Genomic DNA, 23,671 nt, shown 5'->3' with positions numbered 1-23,671 from the left:
GCTGTCCGCAATGCTGGGTTGGTTAACAGTAGGGAAGGGAAAAGAAATGGAAGTGAGAGGGTGGGAAGACAAGGAGAGATCGACAAGATGGCCAGCGGTGACAGAAACATAAGTTGTGTGAGACAGAGAAGGAGACAGAGAAGGAGAGAGAGGTGGGGGGAGGGGGGGGGGGGGGGGGTCTGGAAATGATGCAAAAAGAGATTGGACACAAACAGAGATTGGAGGCTTTGGGAGATGGAGCGAAAAAGGAGGTGTTGAAATAAGAGAGAGTAAGAGACAAATGAGACACATAGATGGGAAAGAGTGTAGGAAAAATTGTCACAGGCACTGGTGGAGTAAAAAGATGTTAGAAGGAGAGAGATTTCAAGATAATATGTGGCACAGAGAAAGATAGATGCCAGAAATAAGAGGGGGATAGGGTATATAAGACAGTGATGGAGAGTGAAGACATCTTTGGCAGATAACAGTCGGTGCCCTACTTACATCTAACATTTGAGGGAAATAGAGAGGCACTTATGAACATCTATGTATAGAAAATAAGATAAAACAAAAAAGGGTGGATTTATTTGTTAAATCTTATATTATGTAACGAAGTGACAAAAACATACTGTAAAAGTTGCACCTTCTGTTTAGTAATCATTGTTTATTTCAATGACTAAATTCTCCAGCTTCGAATATGTTGAATTATCATATTAATACTGTATGTTCTCTGTCTTCTTCTACCATATATTGTTAAAATGTATTTATTTTGGACCTTTCTCGAGCAGATGTCTCAAAGGGATCCACATATATTAGATATTAACAGTATCAGATAAAAGCAAAACACTAAAAGACTCACACCCACAGATCTACAGGCCAAAGGCAGTGCATTTTGAAGTTTAGGAACCACAACCTCAAAGGCACAGTCTTAAGTTTTTAAAAATGAGAATACCATGAAACCCTGATCAGAGATTGGTGTCATAACAGACCTTTTTCAGAGGTTCTGGTCAAAAGGTTTTCAGCTGCATTCTGGGATGTCTAAGGCAGAGTTTTATTATAATCAAAACTGGCTGAAATGTGTAAATGATAATCTGCATTTCATCATCCAAAGTTCAGCAATGCCAACTGGGTGAAACAGATGCTGGACGGAACAAAATGAAAAAGACTCGGTCCATGTCAGTCCGTAGGTTGGTTGCTAAAGGGTAATATTGAGTAAAAATGCTCTGTGACCGTGAGTACTGTGGATACAAGCATGAACTGTGTGGGGAGCGGGGCATATGAAGCACATACTGCACAGTATGCAGTGTAAATAAAAGTGTTAAACATTGTAACTCCAGTCTTGTTGTTTCCCTCCCCTGCTGGATCACTGCACGCAGAATCAGTGCACACTTCAAGTCCTGCAGGCGCACACAACCCTGCTGCCCTTCCACCACTGAGTCTTTGTCATCTTCAGAATGTAATTCCAGCCAAACAGCAGCTGATTTCACTGATTAGATCCTCCTTTCAACTTGAAGTGATGCTCATCAGTGATACAGACTACTGTAATGATGAATTTGAAAACTGCACACTCTTGATTCTGAGTGTTTTTGAACTTTTTCCATGAAGCAATCTTTTATTTTAGAATTTCATTTGGTGGCGAATTTTAGTGGACGAGAAAAGGAATGGCCAAGTAATCAATGAGTCACCAGTATTGATCAACTAGCCTATTGGCCTCCTGCAGAAATATTATGTCTGTTTTACACAGTGATGCAGTTCTCCACACTGTGTGAGCTAAAGGTGAAATTTGAAGTTGCTGAAGTCACAAACTTAAGTCATGGGTACACTTTAGCTGACGAGGTTGGAGTTCGTCCATTTTTAGCATCAGCCAGAAGTTGGTACAAATCAATCTTGTCAGTTTGGTAGGTGGGTTCCAACACTTCAGAATTGTACTGTGTGGGTGTTGTTGCAGAAGACAAGTAAAGTTTGTATGAACCTGATTACTGCACTTTTCCCATAAGCTCAGTTGGTGAAGCAAAAGTTTTCTTTGCCAGAAACCTCACATCCTAATCCTGATCAAATCCATTTTAAACATCTAACATAGTTCTTTTTCTTAGTATTTCACTGAGTATGAAACTGCATTCATCCCAGCCAATCACACACACCACACACTAATCACATACGCTACAGTGTTGCACAATCACTGCAGCTTTCAGATGATCTATTAACCTAGTGGTACTACGCACATTATCTGTGCCAATGCTGCTACAGTGGAACAACAGTTTCAGAGTTTTGCCTAAAATATAAAGCGTCAGCATCATTAAACCTTACGGTGACCAGATGTCCCAGTTTGTCCAGGACTGTCCAAGTTTCAACCACCAAATGGTCCCGGCTTTCACCACAATTAAAATAATGCATATAATATAATACTTGTTTTCAGCACTTAACATAGACATTTATTATGTTCTGTCCCACTCATTATTACCCAGCCCAATATAAAAACATAAACAATGCACCACACTTATGAATTCAACACTTAATTGTCTGTATGTTTGTCAATCAATGTTGTTGTCAAGGATGTTGTTAGCCTATGATGCTTGCACATGCACTTGTGGTTCTTTCTGACAGAACCTGTCAGTTTGCGAACAGTGTTTCAAACCACAAGGTGGTGAAGCTTATTCCGATAGTTATCCAGTACTTCAAACCAATTGAGGGGGTGAACGTCAAGATCCTCAACTTCACATTAATCCCAGGTGAGACGTCAACAATTCTCTTCAATGAAGTCCACCGTAGCCTCCATGCATTTAACCTGATGGACAAAGTTGTGGGCTCTTGTGCCGACAACACCAACGCCAATTTCAGAGGGAAGGTGAGGAGAGAGGAAAACATCTTCTGTAAATTAAACAAGGCCATCACCAACGACCTCGTTGGAGTAGACTGCATGATGCACATAGTGCACATCACAATACAGACCGCAGCAGATACTCTCCCATGCAACATTGAAAGCTTTGTTGTAAGGATTGTTGGATTCTTTCATATCTCCAATGTCTGCACAGAAGAGCTGAAAGAATTCCGTACCTTTTGTCAACCTCGAGCACGCAACTCTCCTGGGAACAAGCAAAACCCATTGGCTGTCACCCGGACCTGCAGTGCTGAAGCTTTATCCATCCCCACAGTCTTATTTCAGCTCCCAGGAGAAAGTCCCCACTGTGCAGTTCCTCAAAGACCCTGTGTGTGAGGCCTGGATGTGGTTCAAACACAACAAACTTACAGTCTTCAATGACACCATAAAGATGAGGGAGAAACAGAAGGGCATTGCTGTTCATTCTGCTTGCTACCTCAATAATCTCCAGTAGAAGATGGTGGAGAGAAGGGCCTCTTCATAGGATTGAAGGTGAGTTTAGCTAAATTATAATTTATACTGGTTTATACAGGCAAAGGGCAGACAATTGGTAAATCAATTAGCCTATGTGTTATTATTATTGTTATTATTATAATTATTATGATGGCTGGCTTTCAAAATCAAAAAATACTTTTATTAATCAGAGTACTCGCATAGGAATGTACCACTAGCAGAGCGCTAAACATTTTTTGAATTTATGAATGATTCAATATCAGCAGGGGGAGGCACGTAGAGACAGCTGTATGCAGCTTGCAGCTCTCTCTCTCTCTCTCAATTCAATTTCATTCAAAGTCTTTATTGGCATGAAAGTTTCAAGAACAAGTCTTGAACACTTGTTCAGTCTGTCAATCCCCTCTGCTCCGTTTCAGTACTATGGACAGCGCAACTACACATGCAACCCCTACACAACAAACCAACAGGGCTGTCCATTGTCCTGAAACAACAGCTAAGCGAAGGTCACATGTATCGTGAGCCTGTCAAATGAGAATTTCTTTTGCTTTATGACAGATGATAGTGTTATCTTATATAATCTTGGCCAATACTTTTGTTGTTTTTGCTATTTTTCTATACATACATAAAGCTTAAACAGAGGGAGCAAAATACTACATACAACTGAGGGGGCTTAGCCCCTTTAATACCCTAACCCTTGTGGTGCCAGGCCTGTTGATTAATGTATTTCTTATTTTGCTATTATTATAGGTGAAAAATCTCCTGACCACTCTTGATGATCCATGGAAAGTGGAGGTTTTCTGCAATGGTGTCCAAGCCTTCTATGACTCCTATGTTGTGTCTCATACTTAAAGGAATAGGGGACAACATTCCCTGAACTAAAGGTTCTTTCCTGGACCCTGCTGAACAGTGTTCCGCAGTGGGATGAGGTTGAGTGCTCTGTACACTAACCTCAAAGCTGCGACAGAGCAACATTGACGAAGGCCAGCTGTTCAACAAAACAACTTCAGTGAAGACGTACACAGCTGAGAAGGTCGCGCAGTGGAACACAGATGGGAAACGAGCAGACGAGTGCTGGGCGGAGATGTTTGCTCATATCCAGACCAGGGGTGTTCCACTTAAAAACACTGGTGTAATCTGTCAGTTTAACATGTGTTTACCTGGAACAAATGCCTCTGTGGATCTTTTCCATTATGAATAACACCTGGACAGATGAGAGGAACCAGCTCTGAAAGCACTACTCATTACACGAGTGAACTTTGATGATAGCTGTGCAGAGTTCCATGAAAAGTTCCTGGGAAACCACAATCTCCTAGAGAAGATCCACTCCTCAAACAAGCATTCTTCTCAAAAGTATCTTCCTTTCTCAGTTTTTGTTATTATTGAGTTGCAATAGTTATTTAATGTTTTGACATTTTAATCTTTGTAAAAAAAAACAAAAAACTGGCATTGTGTTGTGAAAATGTTGCCTATAACGTTATTAATAGGTGTATATTTTTATTTATTTTTATGTTTATAATTATTTATAGACCAGAGAGAGATTTGTACATTGTTTTGTCAAAAAAAAAAAAAGCATTTTAGCCGGCAGCCTGCACACCAACAAATTCCTTGTGTTTTGGTTTAAAAGGCAAGTTGTCTGACAATCAATAAAATTGTTCTCTTACACCAATGCAATCCTTGTTTTTTGTGTTAATTAGTGTTATTATACAGCTTTCTTACTATGTTTTGGTCGATTTTGGGAGACAAAATATAATTTTTTGTCTACTGCGGTGCTCTCCATGGTGTTGAAAGTTGCGCTCAGTAGGTGTGCTAAGCGTTGAAATAATTCCCCTCATGTCCTGTTGAAAATGCCAGTGATGTGTGCATGAGTGCATATATATGCGCCTGCATGAACGTGTGGTACACCTAAGGGTCCCGGTTTGGGGGTTTGAAAATATGGTCACCCTATTAAACCTGGTCACAAACCTGGTGATATTTAATGTTTCTCATTGCCAACGAATCCCATGAAAAGACCAAAACCATCAATAGGATACACCATCTCTTAATACTTTCTGGCTTCCTTTTTTGTTTGTGGAACTCAACCCCAAGCTCATACATTTCTACCAACAAGTCCTCAAATTAAACAACAAAATATGCTGTTTGTCCTGCACTTCAGAACAACACAGAAGCATTTGATCTCATCTGATGTCCCTATTGACTTTTAATTCATAAGAAGTCATTATTTGTCTGTGCCTTCCAAAAACCATTAAAAATCACTGTTTCACAAAAATGAATTGGTTACATGATGCAGTAACGCTATGGGTAGTGTTTGGTTAGGTTTAGCCACAAAAACCACTTGGTTTAGGTTAGGTTGATTTCACTTAACTGTAAAGACAATCTTTACCTTACCAAGTAGTTTTAGCTGTCCATCCATACCTGCTTATCCTTTCCAGTGTTGCAAGGGGCTGAAGCATATTCCAGCTCATACTGGGTGAAGGGGTGTGAAAACAGAAAACCATTAATTTTGGTTGTTTTGAAATGAAAACAATGAATTAGCCAGTTTTGTTTGTGGATGCAGTTGCATTGCTTCGTAGGACCAGGGCCTCACTAAAGACACATATTGTAGCAAACACCCATACAGCACATGTGTGCACAACCTTTGCATGAATCTATACAGAGTGTGGCCAAAGAACATAGTGATGGTTATTTTTGAGCTGAAAATGCTGTCGAAAATACCAGGCAAATCTTAATCATGGCTTCCAAATATGATAAAACAGCTGTTACAGATGTGCCTTAAGCCTTCTTGGATCAATCAGGCGTGAAGTTAGGCACCCTTGATCAGGTAACTGATCATATACTTGCTGGCAAAGGGTTCTTTAGGGTAATAGAAGAGCAGCCAAGCCCCTATTAGTGTCCATCAACCGATGTGCTAAATGCCAGACTGACAGTGTAACTGTTTGGAAATACCACAGGCTTGGATGCCAAAGGGAGAGGAGAGATCTATGCCCTGCTTGTTGCATCTCCTCTACCAGTCAGTGTCTGGAGCCAAGCTGAGCTACTGCCCCAAGCCAAAGGTGTAATAGTGCCTGCAAAAATACGGTATCGTTCCAAAAATGGCAGGCGGTAGCGCCAGAAAAGATCTGATGGAAAATCAAGCAGGTTGCCTTTTTGCTCAGTGAATTATGCGGTTGCTCCAAATAAAATTAATTCCTTTTTGAGCGCATAGTTGAAGCTTTAATGACCACCTATGGTATGCAAACTACAGCTATTTCATGATGGCCCCTAGTCACTGGAGTGGAGTTATTTAATTAATTACATTACAGCCCAATTGTAATGGGTATGATATGAGGCACCAACTGGCAAAACGGAGGTAACGTAACAATATAAAGTGTTAATGCACCAATTGAAATTGGAGTCGAAGGTTAATTAACATGTTTCTCACTGGAATCTCTGGAAACATAATTTTTGTGCCTGAATGAAAATGAGAAAGCTGTGAGATGCAATATGTGTATCCACTGAAAGAAATAAGAGTAGCAAGTATTAAATTCACACTTTAGCAGATCTCTCATGTCAGGGATCAGTATTTTTTTTTTCTTCAACATACTACCAACAGACATTGAAAAACACTCCTGCTCTGACTCTTCCTGGGCTTGGGTAATTCAAATAAATTAACATCTTTCTCTATTTCCCAGAAATTACTCAGCTGAGGAATTGTTCTGCGTGACTGGCAAACAGAGCAACAGAAATAAGCGGCCCACCAATCAAATGCAGCACTTAAACCTCCGAGAAAAATAATACTTTGCATTTCCTGATAACTATAAACAGCTTTATTGTTCTCAGTATTTGCACAGCTAGATTACTTTAACCGTGGCTGCTTTGCATCAGGACCGGGAGGTTAAAGAACGTTTATAGAATAGAAATCAATTCGCAGAGATTCAATGCATTGACATTGGAGGGCTTGTCCGCTTTTTATAACGTGATCTGACCTTTGCCCTCTAATACACTCTGGGCTTTGTGGATGTGTTGAATTGTTCTTTCTGGTTGCAACCCAACAGTGTCCATGCTAGTGGAAGTAGGCTTTGGTTACCATGGCAATCACATCCTCTCTTTCCCACAAACAGAAATGGACCGATAGCAGCAAAGATGCAGAGAGGGAGAGAGGAATGAGTGGCTCTCAGAGGAGCACATTAAAACAGAGAGCAACACAGATGGATTTAGGCCTCCAGGGTTAGGCTTGGCTCACTGCTAGTGTATAAAGAAATATATAGCCTCCTGTAAAGACAGAATATATTACAAAAAAAGGCCAGTGCCTTGTTTATGAGCCATGTTGATGAACTCTTTGTAGCTCTGGGCAGTGCTTTTCTACCCCCGTCCTATATTCTAGGCATATGCCATATTCATTCACGGCTGAATATTTACACATCAATTTAAGCTAATTACATTTAAGATTGTATACATAGATTGTATAAAGATGGACATAGCAGGGTGTGACATCACCCATTAGTTTGCATTGGAGCCGGTTTGAAGCCCAGTTCGGTGCCATCTTTACGGTTTGGAGCCAGGACCTTCCAAATAAGGAGTGCAGGGTGTTGCCTTTCACACTCTACAGTACCTCAGTGTGAGTCCTGGAGCCGAGAAGAGCAGCAGGTGAGCAAACAGTCAGTAACAACTGTCAATGGACACCCACACGGCAGACATCAAAGCTATTACATGTCTTCAAATCTTATTAATGCAGCAACAATTCCCAAAATGACCACCAGCCTGAGTTTAGCCTGAATTTAGCGATTGAGACCATAATGACTCGTTGAAAGAAATGATGGGAATTATTTCAGGAGAGAAGTTGACACTTTTTGAATGGGAGTCAATTAGAACCGGGAATTTTTTTGGAGCCAGCATCTAGCGGCTGTCGTTGGCACTTTAGGGTACTTCTACATTGGCTTCAACCTCGAGCCGTGGTAGTGTGTGTGTGAGTATAAGCTGCAGGCACTCAGTCACACTAAGTGCATTGGTGGCTGGTCCTGACAAGGTAAAGGGGGAATCAATATACTCCACCAGAATAACCATCACTGGGGTAGTCGAACTGTAATCATTGTTCGTTCTGGCATATCATGCGGAACCTGTTTGGGTCTGTAATTTGGCCGGCTTGTGTTACAAGGCTTGATGACAAAACTGATAGTTTTTTTTAGATTTCTGCCGGACTCTATTCCCACTGTTTTATTTCTAATATCTGCTCGTTGCTTTGATCTATTGACACAAAAAGGCAGCTAGCTAAAAATCCTGTCCTCTCCAGCACAGTAAGTATGTTCTAATAAGTTGACTTCATTCAGAGGGAATGGTGCGTTCGTGTGCTGTTATGTACTTCATATCTCCTGGACCAAATTGTCTGGAAAGATGGAGGCTGCTTTAGACTGCTCTTATTCTTCAACAGTGTTCCATTATAGTCGATATATATGCCACAGTCATTAGTTCAGGAAATCCATGGTGGGTTTCTTATTCTGCAAACTGTGAGAGACTTTGCTGGGTGCAGCCACAAGTAATTAAAAGAAGCGCCTGTTTGGCAGGATAGCTAATTAAATTAGCTTTTGCTGTGTGTGTGTATGTGTGTGTGTGTGTGTGAGGATGCTTTGGGCTCCACACATGCACAAATGGGCGGGTGAGCATTAGGAAGTGAATGTGTGTGTGTGTGTATGTGTTTTCAGAGCCTTTTATTTTAGTTAAATTGAAAGCAAGCTTCCAGAATCTGCACTATCAGTGATGTGTTTGAGTGTGTGTGTGTTTGCCTGTACGTATTTCTGCGATAGTTCGGTTATTAAATAGTCCGAGCCTCACTAGAGAACATCACCACAACCAATTTTTGTGTGCAAACACCAGCTCAGACTGACGACCCCTCGACCAGTCCGCTGCTCTCTGAGGAGCTGTGTTGAGGATGTGAGCACAAGCTGAGTGTTTACTGTTTGCTCCAACTGGAAGTCTAAAAGAAATGGACTGAGTGTAAATCCAAGTGAAAGGAAAAGAGAGTGATTTGTGTTAGTGTGTGTGAGTGTTAATGTGTGTATCTTTATGCGTGCCGCAAGCCCACACACCTCTCTCAGCGTGCCACCCCATGTGTTTCTGTGGCAGAGAATCTGTCACCCGTAGCGTGAAGTGATGGCTGCCATCTGATAATAAACACAGGGACTTGTTGAGCATGACTGGCGCTCTTGCAGTTGATTTCACTCTGTGACAGTGGCTAGCACTAAATTACCGCAGTCTCCTCACTGTCTTTCTCAGCACCAGCAAGTGCTGAACGGTATCGGCAGTCTCACACCCCCTGGGATAGTGTTGGTGGGCTTTTGTCAAACTGCAAGCAGTGTAACTAAAGCACTGACAGACTTACAAGCAAGAATGCCAGAAAACCACAATTTTGACTTAAAGACTCAGCTAATATCAAGAGACACTGTGACATTTAACAGACTTTACTGTTATCTCAACAGCATCAATAGGAATTAACTCCCTGTACACATGCAGTCAAAATACTGGCACAATAGTAAAGGGGATTGTAATGGACCAAATTAAATGAACATTTCACAATAGAGACAAATTAACCATCTAATTTAAACAAACAGAAAAATCTCTTTCCTTTGTTTTGCAGTTGGAATGAAAAGCACAGCTACCACCATCATCCCCTGTAGTTAGTATGTAACTCTCACCTCATTTTGTCTGAATTAGTAGTCAAAATTAGGTTGATTTTTTTTTTTTTTTTGCAAAACTATTGTTAAAGAGATTTGGGTCTGGGAAGGACAAAATGATTAAAATCTATTTCAGATTATTGGCCATTTAACATCACTACACTCTGAAAGTCTTGGCTAGAATTGGAGCATTTGTATCTGATGTCCTGTTTCAGGTGCAGTCACAATGACTTTGTTTACAGTACATGCACACTGATATTCCACTATTACTCAGAATATGACAATATTCTGAATTTAATATGGGTAATGTAAAAAGTATATTCCATTTGGATATTCCAAATTAGGCCGTATTCCGAATGTAGCATATTCCGATTAAGACATGTGGGAAATGCTGATATTATTTGGGTTTTAGGAGCATCTTCGGACATAATATGCGTCTCAGTTGGGGTTTTTACTGCAGTTTTTGACACATGGCCTCTTGCTGGTCAGATTTATGTTCTCATCAATAACAGACAACATATCACATGATTTACACGTTTCTTATGTGTTTTCTTAGTACACATAAATATATAAAGTACCACAGTGCTTATAATCTGATAGAGGTGCAGATCAGTGCTGAATACTAGAAAGACTCTTTCCATGAGTCCAGACAGCTCACTGTAACTCATCAGCAGCTTCAATGACCAGGCAAACTACCTGCAGCACGTTATATGATCTCTGCTGCATTCTTGTTAAGGAGATAAACTCACACAACAGCCACAGAGACATTTAACCATCAGAGATGGAAGTAGGAAAGACTCAGCCCCTGGTTCCCAGCTTTCAGCCCAAGCACCAACCCAAGCAGCCGTCGGAGCCTCCCTCTCTCTTGTCCCTGTTGAGCTGCAACAATCTTCAACAAAATCCATTCTCACTGTAACAGTCCTTAACAGTCCTTCAGGGCTACTACAACAAGCTCACTGTTGCGCTGGCTAACACAAGTAGCTATCTACTGCTCAATTTAAAAAAAGGGGAATTTTTAGTGTTGTGTTTAACAGTAGTTTGCAATTTGTACATTATGATTTCTCTACTGTATGAATCTATCTATCACTTCACCACGTACAGTGGTAGAGAGTTGAAGATGAACTTTGGAAACTGTCATTGGACCAACATGATGTCAATATTGTATTCTGGTTGTTGATTGGTTAGAGAAGTTGTCCTCCCTTGCAGCAGTGTTTTACATGTTGTCATTTTGCATGCAGGAGCCCGTCCTCCTCTGCTCTCCTCTCACGCTTCACACACACACACTGTCCTTTCCCCTCCTGCCTGCCCTGCAGGTGTTGCTGTTGAAACATTTTAATCAGAATTTCTATAATGGATTTTTTCCAAAGAAGAGAGAACAATTATTTTAGAAATGATACAGAGATTTGTTAATTTTTTACTTCAATCAATTACTCTTTTTTTATATTTTGATCTCCCTCTTGCCTCAAAAATAGATGACCAACCTTCTCTGCCTCTATGAAGCAGCCTCCTCTGGTAGAGATGCATGCCCAAAGGAAAAGCCCACATTTCTGGTTGGAAGGACAAACACTCCTACTTTAAACCATTTTGAAAGACTTGAATATCAACAGGTTCTTGGATATGTGCAAATATCACAATGACGACCTTTTCAAGAAGGTGGTTGAACAAATGAAAGAGGGAGGCTGTGTTCGCATGGTTGAAAAAGTCCTCCACCGGTGGAAAACTTTGAAAAAACCCTTATTTGATCCGATGTGCAGCTGCATGTAAACAGGACTATTAGTGGATAATCATTTTCATTAGCCATTTAAACAGCTTAGTAGGAATATTTTCCTTTTCAGAATAAGGGCAAGAAATGAAATGTTTTGTGGATGTGAATGTAGTCATTGTGTGCATGTAAAATGCAGCGCTGATGTGCATAAGATGTTAATGGGGCAAGAAAGAAACTATGAAGCTTTGGTGGAAATCCAGCATGTGGAGCTGGTAGATCTGCACTGCACTGAGCTCCAACTAGTTAGTCCTTTAATATCTACAAATTAAATGTTGCTGTGATATCGTGACAAAAAAACAGCTATTACGATGTGTCACAGTAGGTCTGTCCTTGGATTTTATCCGTTTTTTTCTCACTCACTCCCCTGGAAGCAGGCTTTAACCCTTTAGGACTGAGACACAGTAAAGTTTTAGTGGATTCTTGTCACTATTTCAGCTGTTTCACTTTTGCACTCGCCTCTTGTACCACTGACAAGAACCAGCCTGCTGAACCAGCCTCTGTTTATTTTTCTCCTCCCGTCCTTTAATGTTTTCAGCCTACGGAACCATAGCCGCTGATTAGTGCCCACAGGACTTGTAAGTGCCTCCTCTTTTTACCCGTCTGATGCCAGGATATGAAGTCGTGTGTTTTCAAGGATACTGAGTGGGCCAGCCTGCAGAGTGAAGCATGCAGAGCTGCAGACTACCACTAGTCCACCATGGACCAGCATGTAACAACTGCAGCCTCTGGTGGTTTCATGAGTCTGTGTTTGTTGTTTTTAGTCACACAAGCAAAGCTCGATGCTAACATTACCGCTCTGTAGCAACAATGTGGCTTCTGTTTCAGAGCAACAGACTACCGCATGTTTCCACAATAAAGAAAGATTGTGTCCTTTAGGTAAACTGTAGCTGCCTGTTTTCTATTATCTTCATTCATAATGCCTCCTAGAGAGAAATTAGTTTTTAATTTCAGTATGAGTAACAACACAGGAAGAAAATACAGTTGATTCTTGCATTGACTAGTATACCACTTACAGTATTGATCCTTTTACTGCCAATAACCTTGATTTTATAATGACTTCAGTTTCCAACAGTGAAAACATAAGCGTGCACAGATGTGTGAAAGAGTCTAAAGTTCTCCACAGTTAGTTCTCTGCTCATACAGCGTTAGACAAGACAAACCTCTATAGACTTTCAATGGAAATGTAGCTACACTTTCCATTTCTTTGTCTAATGTCATCATATTCAGCTCCACTTTATGTTCCCAAACCAACAAGGCTGCCATGAAGAACATTTTGCCCCATAGTTTAACCCTTAAACACTCTGCTGTTGAATTCTCATTAGATTTCACTCACAGTAATCACTATTGAATAATTGTTCATTATGTTTGGGTGGAAAAGAACAACAAAAACCTGGTGCCAGGTTAGAACAGTAATGGATTTTTCTGCTGATTGAAAGTGTAACCCACTTTTTCAGTCATTTTAACATTCTGCATATGTTTTAAATTCTGATTTCATTGCACTGCATCTTTCCACCCAGGCACACTGGTAATAGTCACACTCTATCATTTGAACGGAGTCCACACAGGCTGCTACACACAGCAGTGCGCGCTCACAGATACTCTACCTGCTTTATCCTGCGTGTGGTTCTTGGCTCCAGCCCTGGCGTAGCGCTTCCAGGCCTCTTGTTGAGAGCAGCTTTGGGATTTCTCCCTGCGAGCAGGCCAGGCAGGAGGTGTTGGCAGGGGAAGGAAGTGTTGACTTTCCCCCTGTGGACTGCGATCCATCAGCTCTCCTTTTACCTAGCTGAGAGGCTGCGGGCTGGCTGGCCCTCAGTCTATAGCCAGTCCCTCCTCGGCCATCATAGACCATAACACGCACTCATAAACCAACACAGATGAGCAAAACAGCCTTCAGGTGGAACTGTGGTCCTCTCGTAAACGTGAGCGCATGCAAACACAAACACATTCATTCTAATCTGGGTAAATTAATTAAACATGCATACAGAATGCAGACTGCGTGCTTTTTCACATCATTATTAAAGCCTTCTCTGTTTTTCTCTCACACATGAGGATGGTTTCAGGGGGAGGGGGGATAAGAAAGACAAGAGCGGAAGAAAAATGGAAAAAGCCCTTAATGGACATATAACACACATCTTCTTCTAATGTTCTATAATCAGATAATATCCTAGCCGTAAGGAATTCTCTCCAGGAGATACTATCGGCATTTGCTTGGGGAGTAATCAACAAGCTATCTTATCTGTCTTCCTACAGACTTCATGATTGCTAGTTTCAATGGATGAATATCTGTTGCCGATAGGGATTTTTTTTTTTTCCGTGCACACTCGGGTGCTTTTTTTTTTCCACTCAGAGGATCTACTAATTTATGTATTCATTCCTTTTTGTCTCGACTACAAAGGTGTATGTGTCCCAGTTCTTTATATGTTTCCCTCAGCTGTTGGAACTTGAGCCTACTTGCCAGGAAAGACCGTGTAACTTGCACAAACCGATCCCGCCCATATCTTCAACATACCTCTGAAAGTTTTTTTTTGTTTTTTTTTCTTTTTGTCTTTTATCAGTGTCCAGTCAGTTTGTGAGCCATGTAGTACAGTTCTTTTAATGAGTGTTTTTGGCCACACTATTTGAACACACTTCAGAGTTTGTTCTGAGTTCATCTCTGAGGGAGTGAGAGGATGTTCAAGCATTTTGATGACCTTCTGAATGAATAGAAATGCTTACTGTTTGACTTTCTGTCAGAGCACTCTGCTTAAATAGTTCCACTCCACTGCGTTAGTTGCTTTTTCTCATTTATAGATATATTTTTTACACGTACTCAACACAAGGATAGGTGTTTTTGCTTCACTTATATTACTCAGTCATGTTTTTATGCCTCTGTTCATCATGAGTGGGCAGTCCTACATTCTGTATTAAACTGGGTTTAGAAGAAAATGTAAAAGCTGTTGGTTGAGTTCACAAGCTGCAATTAGCTCCATATTGAGAACATAAACATATTAAAATCAAATTTACCCTCATTAACTACTTCATTTAAACACCATCTCTTTTATATGAGGGTGGATTAGTGGTAATTATTGTGTTAATTGCTATTGATGATTTTATCAGCGATACTAGACTATTGACACTGAGTGTTTAGGGTTAATAGTTAAGATGCACTTTCATAGATTTTGTTTGTCTAACAAAGTTTTTGTGACACCAGTGAAATATTGACTTACAAGTCTATAGGTGGAAGATCTCATTCTCTGAACCTCCTCATCCAACAGCAACTCTTTTTGAGCTGTTTACATGTCGTCCACTAAACTCCTGCTGACTGAGAAAGTTGAAATGGCAGAGGTGAGCTTCTTTTTACTTGTGAGCCATGTTAGAGACACATTTCTATTGATTTTGAACAGTTGACTGACAGTATACCTCAAGATAATTCATTCATCATGATACATAAGATGCAGTGTAGCAAATCTGGCTGAATGCAGCAAATAGCATAGAAGCTAAAGAGGTGGGTTTGTTGTAAAGTATGGACGGGTAGAAGAGTTGGTTGTTATGTCTAAGTGCCCAACTATTAGTACTGCTCAGCGTGCAACTGCATGAATAAATGTGCTGCAGTTCTTGTTTCTCTTACATGGCTCAGAGTTACAGATGACCCTGCACCATGGTCTTTACACACACACACACACACACACACACACACACACACACACACACACAATGTCGCCAGCCATTTCTTTTAACCGCTTCTAGCTATTATGTGCATACTGTAGTGGTGTTGGAGAAAGTAATAATAGTTCTCATTAAAAAGATGTATATCTAGGCAGTAAATGTCAGTTGTAGCTTCTGACTGAGATAAATATATATGCAAATTATGACTTCTCATGGAAAATAATAAGCATAGGGAAAAAAAAAAACAGAAATTACACAATCATCCACTTCCAATTATCCACTTAGAACACTTAAATTACTCTTTGCATCAGTGAAGCAGTCTGTTAGTGTTGCGTTAACAGGAAAATCCTCATTTATGTTTACTTCTCCTGTGCACCTGTTGCAAACCAACACAGCTCAGCGGTGGCTGTCAGCCCAGTGGATGGCCCAAGGCATCGTTCACACATTTGGGAAAGGGCCATTGGCAGCGTTTGTATCTGCTTTTATCTATAAACAAGACTACCTAATCAGTCAGCTCGCTGAGCACAGACACTTTGTCCCTCAGGCTGAAGTCACCACTAACCCTCTTTAAATCACTGCTAAGGCTCTCTGTTGACCTGCTTGTTTACTTTGTGCGGCAGCGGCAACGTGACACAGTGTTAACAGTCTACTGCCTCAACTCACATCCCTGTGTCCATCTCACAAGCTGTCTCTCAGGTCTGCTCAGCATGAATAGTAACCCCAATTAACAGTCTGGTGAAAGCTACAAAGCACTGCATGCAAAACCTCGCTGTGGACTGTTTTTATGTGGAACTGTTTCATACTGAAGACAAAAAACATAGAGAACTCTCCAGATTTAGCTCTCTCTCCCATTTCCAACCATTTAACACAAAACTCTGCTCTCTGTTTAGGCTTCTTGGTTCCGTCCAGTCAGAAAGCACTGAGTAGTATCAGCAGAACTCCTAGAGCTGCTCAGCTGTGGCTGTGGAAGTCAAGCAGAAACATATTTAACCATAGTGTAAAGTATGATCCCCATAAAACAGTATCACTTTGTAAAGTACTTCAAGCTTCAGAGTTTCCCTTTTTAAAGTGACTGAAGCATCAGTGGTTTTAACTATAACCCACAAGTCATTAACATTAGTGTTAGCTTGTCCTTCGCAATTATTAGTAGCATCTTGGTTCTTGACTCAACATCACCAACTTGACCCCTGTTCCACATAAACGTCCAACTGTGCTGTGGAGAAAATGTCTTTTCTTCATTGTCAGTGTTTTTTCTCTGTCCTAGCATTCAGTTTCACCTTCACTATGGATGTGTTGGTTTTCTCTCTGTATGGTAGTTTTCATGCAGTAAGAGATAACACACAAAAGTAGGCACCAGCACTTCCTCCACACTGTATATGATTATTTTATAGTCAGAGACACGTACATTTTATCTGTAAATATTAAATAAATAGCACCATCAATATAGATGAAACATTTTACACCATTATTACTGACAAAATATTTATATTTTTTTGTAAAAAATGGATACAGTTATTACTATATACATCAAATAGGATGACCAATGACTTTTGAGGTGTCGGGGAGAAAAAGGGAAGTGTACTACAGTTGAGTGTACACTATTAAAATACACAATATAAGCACATTGTACCAAAACTGCAAACTATGTGGACAGCACAGAAGAACATATCTTTAAGAATGAAACCGTTACTTCACACCAATGGAATCGTTAAATACAGCGCAGTGTAGCAGTGAAATCCGAAATTTATTTATTATTTGGCACAGAGTAATTGCTAAATCTCCCAGCAGAGACAAAATCACTAAACGCTAAAGACAACTTGCATTTAAAGGATAAAAATCATGGTCCAGCAGTTCTTTTGATCTGTTGTTTTGTCTTCAGTATATTTCAAAGATAGTGATTAATGAATTGTGTGCTGACTAGCTGAAAGCCGCTTGAGGCATCAGTGAGAGAAGAGTTGATACAGCGGGATGGGATGGGGGGGGTGTAGGGGAATAGTTTATCTATTAATGTAGTATTTAACTGCATCAGAGATCTGTGTCTTTGATAGTGAGAGTCAAACCATTTACATATCAAAGGCTGTAACTTGCTTGTGCGATACAACAGAATGATTATTATCATTATTATTATTATTTTTAGGAATTTGTCTAACAAATGTTAAACCTCAACAGTGTGACATCTACAACGTTTAAACTTGTGGATAATTATCAGTTTAATTAAGATTAACATTGTTGTTCCAGCGAGGATTACAGCAACAAATCTACACCGCAGTGATAGAATTTTTAGCCTTTTGAAAGCCAAACTCTTTTTCTACAAGACAAACTGCTTTTATTTAGTTTTTATCTGAATTGATGAGTCATTTCATTGGCTGTCAAAATAACTTTCAGACATCTGTGCCTTTTGAAGAGGCGTTCTGTTTCACAGTTTCGTGTTTGTTATCTCACTCGCTTGACAAGTTGTTTCCTGCTATGAGATAATAAATAAACTTTTGCAATAAAAATGTATTTATCAAGTATCTTACACAGTACTAAAGCATTGCTTCCAAAAAACAAAACCAATTACTTATTACTGTGAAGCACTAATAATGATACAACATATAAAATGTTTGCTTTTGCTTTACAGTGTAGAACAATCTGGTTTCCTTCTCATATTTGCTTAAAGATTATGTATCAAAAATATGAAAACAGTATAATAGTCTACAATTATGTGCATGTGGGTGCTGCTATTATGAAATAAGTAAATGGTAATAATGAAATATTGAATTTAAAATCCATCTCTTCCTTGTGATTACAAGTGACAGATTGTATTGGGTTGTTATTGGACTCCAGGTGTTTACATGCACTTAAGTTACCAGGTAACAGTTGACTTTCTCCAGTGAGCTGATATCTTATCATGTCATGTAAACGTGAAATGTGACTACTGTTATCAGAGTAGGGGATTAGAGAAAACCTGATGTTCCAATGTAGATTTCTCCTGGAAAACACACATTTCTCTGCCATGCCCATGTGTAACCAGCTTTCAAATCTTCTATTTACAAGTATATATTTATTCATTTATTTATATTCCCTTCATTTAGAAAAGTATTTAGAACAACTTCACTTTTATAATACTGACCTGGGCTCTCATTTATAAAACCGTGTGTAGGATCCGTACTAAAAGTGTACATGTGCACAAAAGCTGAAAATGGCACACGCCAAAAAAAATCTGATTTATAAAACCAGTCCAAGTGAAAATGTGCACACATGGATCAGCCTCATATTCCACCCTCTGCACACCCACATTCAATATATATTCAATATATGAATACTGATGTACATGTGTTCCTTCTTGTCGGACCAATCAGTCTGTCTCGAGACGCCTGACCAATCAGTGTCGAGAGTCAGCGTATCGGGGCCTCTTGCGCTCAGGCAGCTGAAGAGGAAGGACTGCAACAGACAGTCTTGAAGTTATGTGTGTAACCAGTAGTTTTTACACCACACACTCAATATCTACAATACAATAAACTCACTTCATTTATATTTATTCCAAAATCCAGCATACAGGTGTTTCTCTAATTTACACCGTCCATATATGAGTGCAGGTGGTGAGGATGTGCTGGTGTGTGTGGCAGCTGCCGCGGTGTCTCCAGTGTGCTCCATGTGTCTAACAGCACAGTCATGTTCACTGCAGCGATTTTACACACAAACACTATATGGAAACTAATTAAAATCATACTTTGTGATATATGCACAGTATTAGAAGACATTATTAAAAATCTATCAGCACTCTGTTCTGCAATTCTTTCAAGTTATTTGATGTCATCTTGGATTTCTACAGTAGATGATGATAATTTCATCAGTTAGTTAACGTGCTTGAGGGGAAAAGGAATCAGTATATTCAGGGTTAATATCGGGAGAAAGTCAAGCCAGACTTTCCTGAATCCTGCCACCTGTCACATCCTGACATCATTCATCTCAGCAGCTGCTGCGTTGCTCTACAACCGACCTCCTCTGCACTCCGGGTGAGACAGCACTGATGAAATGTTGAGCGGACTTAGATTTGAGATTTGAGTTGGATTATGTTTTTTAAGATTAAAAGGTGCCGTGTATAGTTAAAGCTCAGCACAAGTACAAATAACACTGCGGGTTTGAACGTTTATGATACAGCGGATCTATAATTAACGTGATATGAAGTGAAATTAAATGTGTTAGAGGATCAGTATACAATCTCACCATCTGCATCGCCAGTCTTCATACACATGGGTCAGAGGTTATGTACAAGCGCTCACATTCTCCTGTCAACTTTGTTTTTATATGATTACAACTTTTGCGTAGGAAGTGACGTACACCTCTATCAGACCCTGTTTTGTGCGTATGCAGCGGTTATAAATGACACCCCTGGCCAAGATGGCACCGTCAATCATTCCAAAACAATGAACAGCAATATCTTTTTACAAGTGTGGCTAATTACATAGTGTCAAAACAACAGGTATATATTAACATTGGTGAGAATATCCATATATGCAGATGGTAAAAATTAGAAGCAATCACAAGATTGCACAAGCGTGTTGTTGAGTATATTAATGAAGAGTGGTAGTGTTATAAGGTTGGTGAGGTGAAGGCGGTGTTTCTTCAGGTCATGTTGCAGTATGTTTGAAGAGTTTGGAGCCAGAATTAGTGCGGATTGACAGAAACTTGAGTGAGATAAAGTTGTTTGAACGCAGGCTGTAGGTAGACTGTTAGACAGAAAGGAGTGTAGAAAGATTCATGGGCCTGACAAAGGACTTCACACGGGGAAAATAACAGAAGAGAGTGGCTGATTAGGTAATTACACGCTGCGATGCGTCTTCATATTTAGCATAATTCCATCCAAAGTCAGACTAAAACTGAAACTGACTCAAAGTAGCCTCCAGGAAATCTAAATAAGTTGGTTTGCATTTGACTGTTTGTTCAATTCACACACATTTTGCGCTGTGAGGAAGAGCTCTGTCTGCTTGTCCTGCACCTTCTCTGACACACACATCTCAAATACAGTTAAAATCAGCAAGCAACACTTCCAAATGAAGTTTGTGAGTAGGGGAACAATCTGGTTACTGATCTGCTGCATGTAAACACGCTGATTGAGAAGAAATTCAGATTTCTAATTAAGAAATTACATCTGTAAGTGAGAGTAACATTACTGTACTCAGAAGCTGTCGTTATACGTCTGCATCTTTATCCATGGAACTTAATGAATTCATGAGTGTGATGAAGTCCAAACATTTTAGCAAAATGTGTTTATTTTTATACCAGTATCCTTGTTGGACGAGTAATTTACTTCCAAGCCCTAATTTGAAGAGAAACTGTTTTTGAATAATCAATAATAGATATTGTTTTCTTTGGAGTGCTGACATTTTATTATTATGCATGGGTTTGTAGGTTGGGGTGGTAGATGATTGTCCTCATTATATACTGGCTCCTGAGTCAAGCACATCACAGCAACCACATCCTTTTATTTTCAGTGGAGTGCCCTGCTGAACCTCGGTGCTCTGTGCCCTCTACTCTCCTGCTCTTTTGTACTTCGTTGCTGTTGACATCAAGGTCTTTTTGTCAGTGCTCAGCGAGGTCACAACAACATAAGACCTTCCAGCTGTTGAGGTGCACACAACAAAAAAACAAAAGTGAATCGGTCAAATCCGTGGTCCTGATATTGCCGAGTGCCTTGGAATTAAAAAATAACTAAAATGAACATTGAATGATCGGTGTAGTTGGCTGAGATTCCTGGGAGTCACTACTGCACAACAAACAAAGCTGCAGCCTAATAACTCCAGCTTAAGTAGGCTAATATATCATGTAGGAAGGCTGTGGAAATCTCCACATAAATCACCTTATCATATTAAATCAAAGCTGATTATCAGAGAGCAGGGCCGTGCAGAGACCTTTAGAGGGGCAGGTGCTCAAAGTTAAAAAGGGGCAAATGGAGCAAGATTTTAAAACACCAGACACCAACATAATTTATAGCAACTCATATTCAAACAGAATGTAACATGGAACTATATCATTGTCCCCCACCTGATGAAATTGGATGTGGGCTATGATTTGCTCTCTATTGCGTGTGTGTGTGTGTGTGTGTGTGTTCTAGCAGTAACGTGTTCTTTTAGTTAACAATTGAGACTTAATATAATGAAATCAGAGCAGTTTTATTCAGCAGCAGAAAATCACATTCAGCTGTCTGATCTCTACTGTCATCATATAGCATTTTAAATATTCCTGTCTGCGTAGCCCCATCATGAAAATGATATTTGCAATCATTGCCTGTCATTATAACAGCAGACGCTATGATGAGTAAACAAGCAGCGATCCAAACATTCACTTATCTGTTGACATCTCTCAGAAAAAAAAAAAGTTTATACCATTTTGAAACAAGAGCAGAAACATCCATAAAGTGAATGTGATGACACATCAAACCGTCCAGCAAACAGAGCTTTCTGTCTTCTTGTTTATTACCTCTCTATCACTTCTTACAGCACTATGAACTCCAGCTGTTATGCAGATCAGCCATGGTGCTAAAAACAATATATCTGTAGTGATGCATTTCTACCACATTATAATCACTTCATGGTATGTTGAGTATCATCAGTGTGATGCAAAGCAAAAGGAGCCGATGTTTTACCTGATGAGATACATTGTACAGTTGTTGTTGTTGCTGCTGCTCATCATACTTTATGTTGAATTGTAGGACATGAGCAGGATCAGTTGGGTGTTGTAGTCCAAGTAGGTTTGAGAATGGCCTCTTGCAGTCTCCTTCTCCTGAGCTTCTGTTCTCTGCACACTTTCTGTTGGTTCAATGTCTTCCTCTTTCCCTCCTTCCATCTCCTCATCTGTCTATCACTTTCCACTCGCTATCCATCTGGGAACAAGGCACAATTTGCTATTGCAACATTAATCTATTCTTTAATTAACAACCTTTGCACCTAATCAATAATAAACCCACCCTAAGTAATGATAGAAAACGTTAAAGAACTAATACATGACAATACAGTGTTTAATATTGTTGTTGTCTATAGTTGAATATCTTTGCAGTGTAAAGACTGTGTTATTCTTACCTGTTGTGTTCTTTGTCACCCAGCTGGTCAGGGATCCACTGCCTTTAGCAGCCTCAAGCAGCTCTTTTTTTTTTTGCTTTAACCTCCTCTCTTTAGAGGGCATCTTTGCACTGCAGAATGAAATATCATGATTAATAAAAGAAAATGTGATACAGATACACACACACACACACAGTGGCATTTCATACCCTGTCTACTAATCTACTAGGGCCATAAGTTTGCTCCATAGTGGTGATCCAGAATCTGTATGTGTTTATGTTTTCATTCAGTTTGTTAGACTATTTGTGTGACTATCCGCTTTGCGCAAGGCAGAAAACTTATTAAATGTTTCAATTGCAAAGACATATAAAAGGTAGTTGAAGTGAAACTACATAGTTACCTGCATCTAAGCTGACATGACAAATAAACATAAACACTCACTGTAAAATACACCAAACAACATGCACATAATACCTCTGCAAACCCCACTTACCAGCAATTGAAGTTCCCCCTTTTTAGAGTGAAATAAAATCCCAATGATTAAGTTATTTCTCCCTCTGAGCATCTGTCTCTGGCATCCTGGGTTGCAGCTACGTTAGGTCACATCAAGAATGACCTGAGGTGAAAGGTCATCATGTGAGGGCAGCCAGGTCATTTGATTCATAGCTACATTATTATGAATTGTTAAATGTTCTTCTTGATAAGGGCTACAAGCAGGCCTTCACAAAGAAAAGAAAAACATAAAATACGCCTTGGCATCAAGGGGCAAAGGGGCAGTCATGTGCAGTCCTGCCTACATGTCAGAGAGGGGTGAAGCACTATAACTTCAGTATTATAAGATTAGCTTGAAAAAGTGAAAAGAGCTCAGAAAACAAACAACAGTTACGGATAGACAATGAATCCTTTACTGAGTTCAAGACTCAAGACATTTATTGGAACAAAGAAGCTGCATTTTCCCCCCGGTTACATTCAAGTCTGTGTGTAATTTTCATGGGAGACAATACCAGCTCATTTTCTAATGATACATGAAAAATTAGAAAAACAGAAGTTGGGACAAAGCAGCAGCCATAGGACGTGTCCCTGTGACAGAAGAGCAAAGCTGTGAGGTAGAAACAAATGTGTTTATGTCTCTAGTGGTTACTAAACTCTGGTTTCTAGTTATGCAGCACTGTACAATTAAATATGTCTGAAGACTGAAATACACATTATACCACCAAATTAGAAATATGCAGGACTGGGTAGTATATCCCCAAGCGGCTTTTACAAT

General features: G+C 39.8%; 1 protein-coding gene and 1 long non-coding RNA gene across 7 annotated transcripts in view; both read left to right on the top strand.

The window, feature by feature from the left end:
- Positions 1 to 23,671, top strand: part of alk (ALK receptor tyrosine kinase) — a 369,356-nt gene that overhangs the window by 207,672 nt on the left and 138,013 nt on the right. The window lies entirely within an intron of this gene.
- LOC137200217 (uncharacterized) lies at positions 192 to 4,728 on the top strand. The gene is made up of 2 exons (XR_010931926.1): positions 192 to 3,349; positions 4,058 to 4,728. It is a non-coding gene; the product is annotated as an uncharacterized lncRNA (long non-coding RNA).

Source organism: Thunnus thynnus, chromosome 16 (assembly GCF_963924715.1).
Source record: "Thunnus thynnus chromosome 16, fThuThy2.1, whole genome shotgun sequence".
NCBI classification, from domain to species: domain Eukaryota; kingdom Metazoa; phylum Chordata; class Actinopteri; order Scombriformes; family Scombridae; genus Thunnus; species Thunnus thynnus.
The sequence above is the reverse complement of the archived record's forward strand: the minus strand, read 5'-3'. Positions and strand labels throughout refer to the sequence as shown.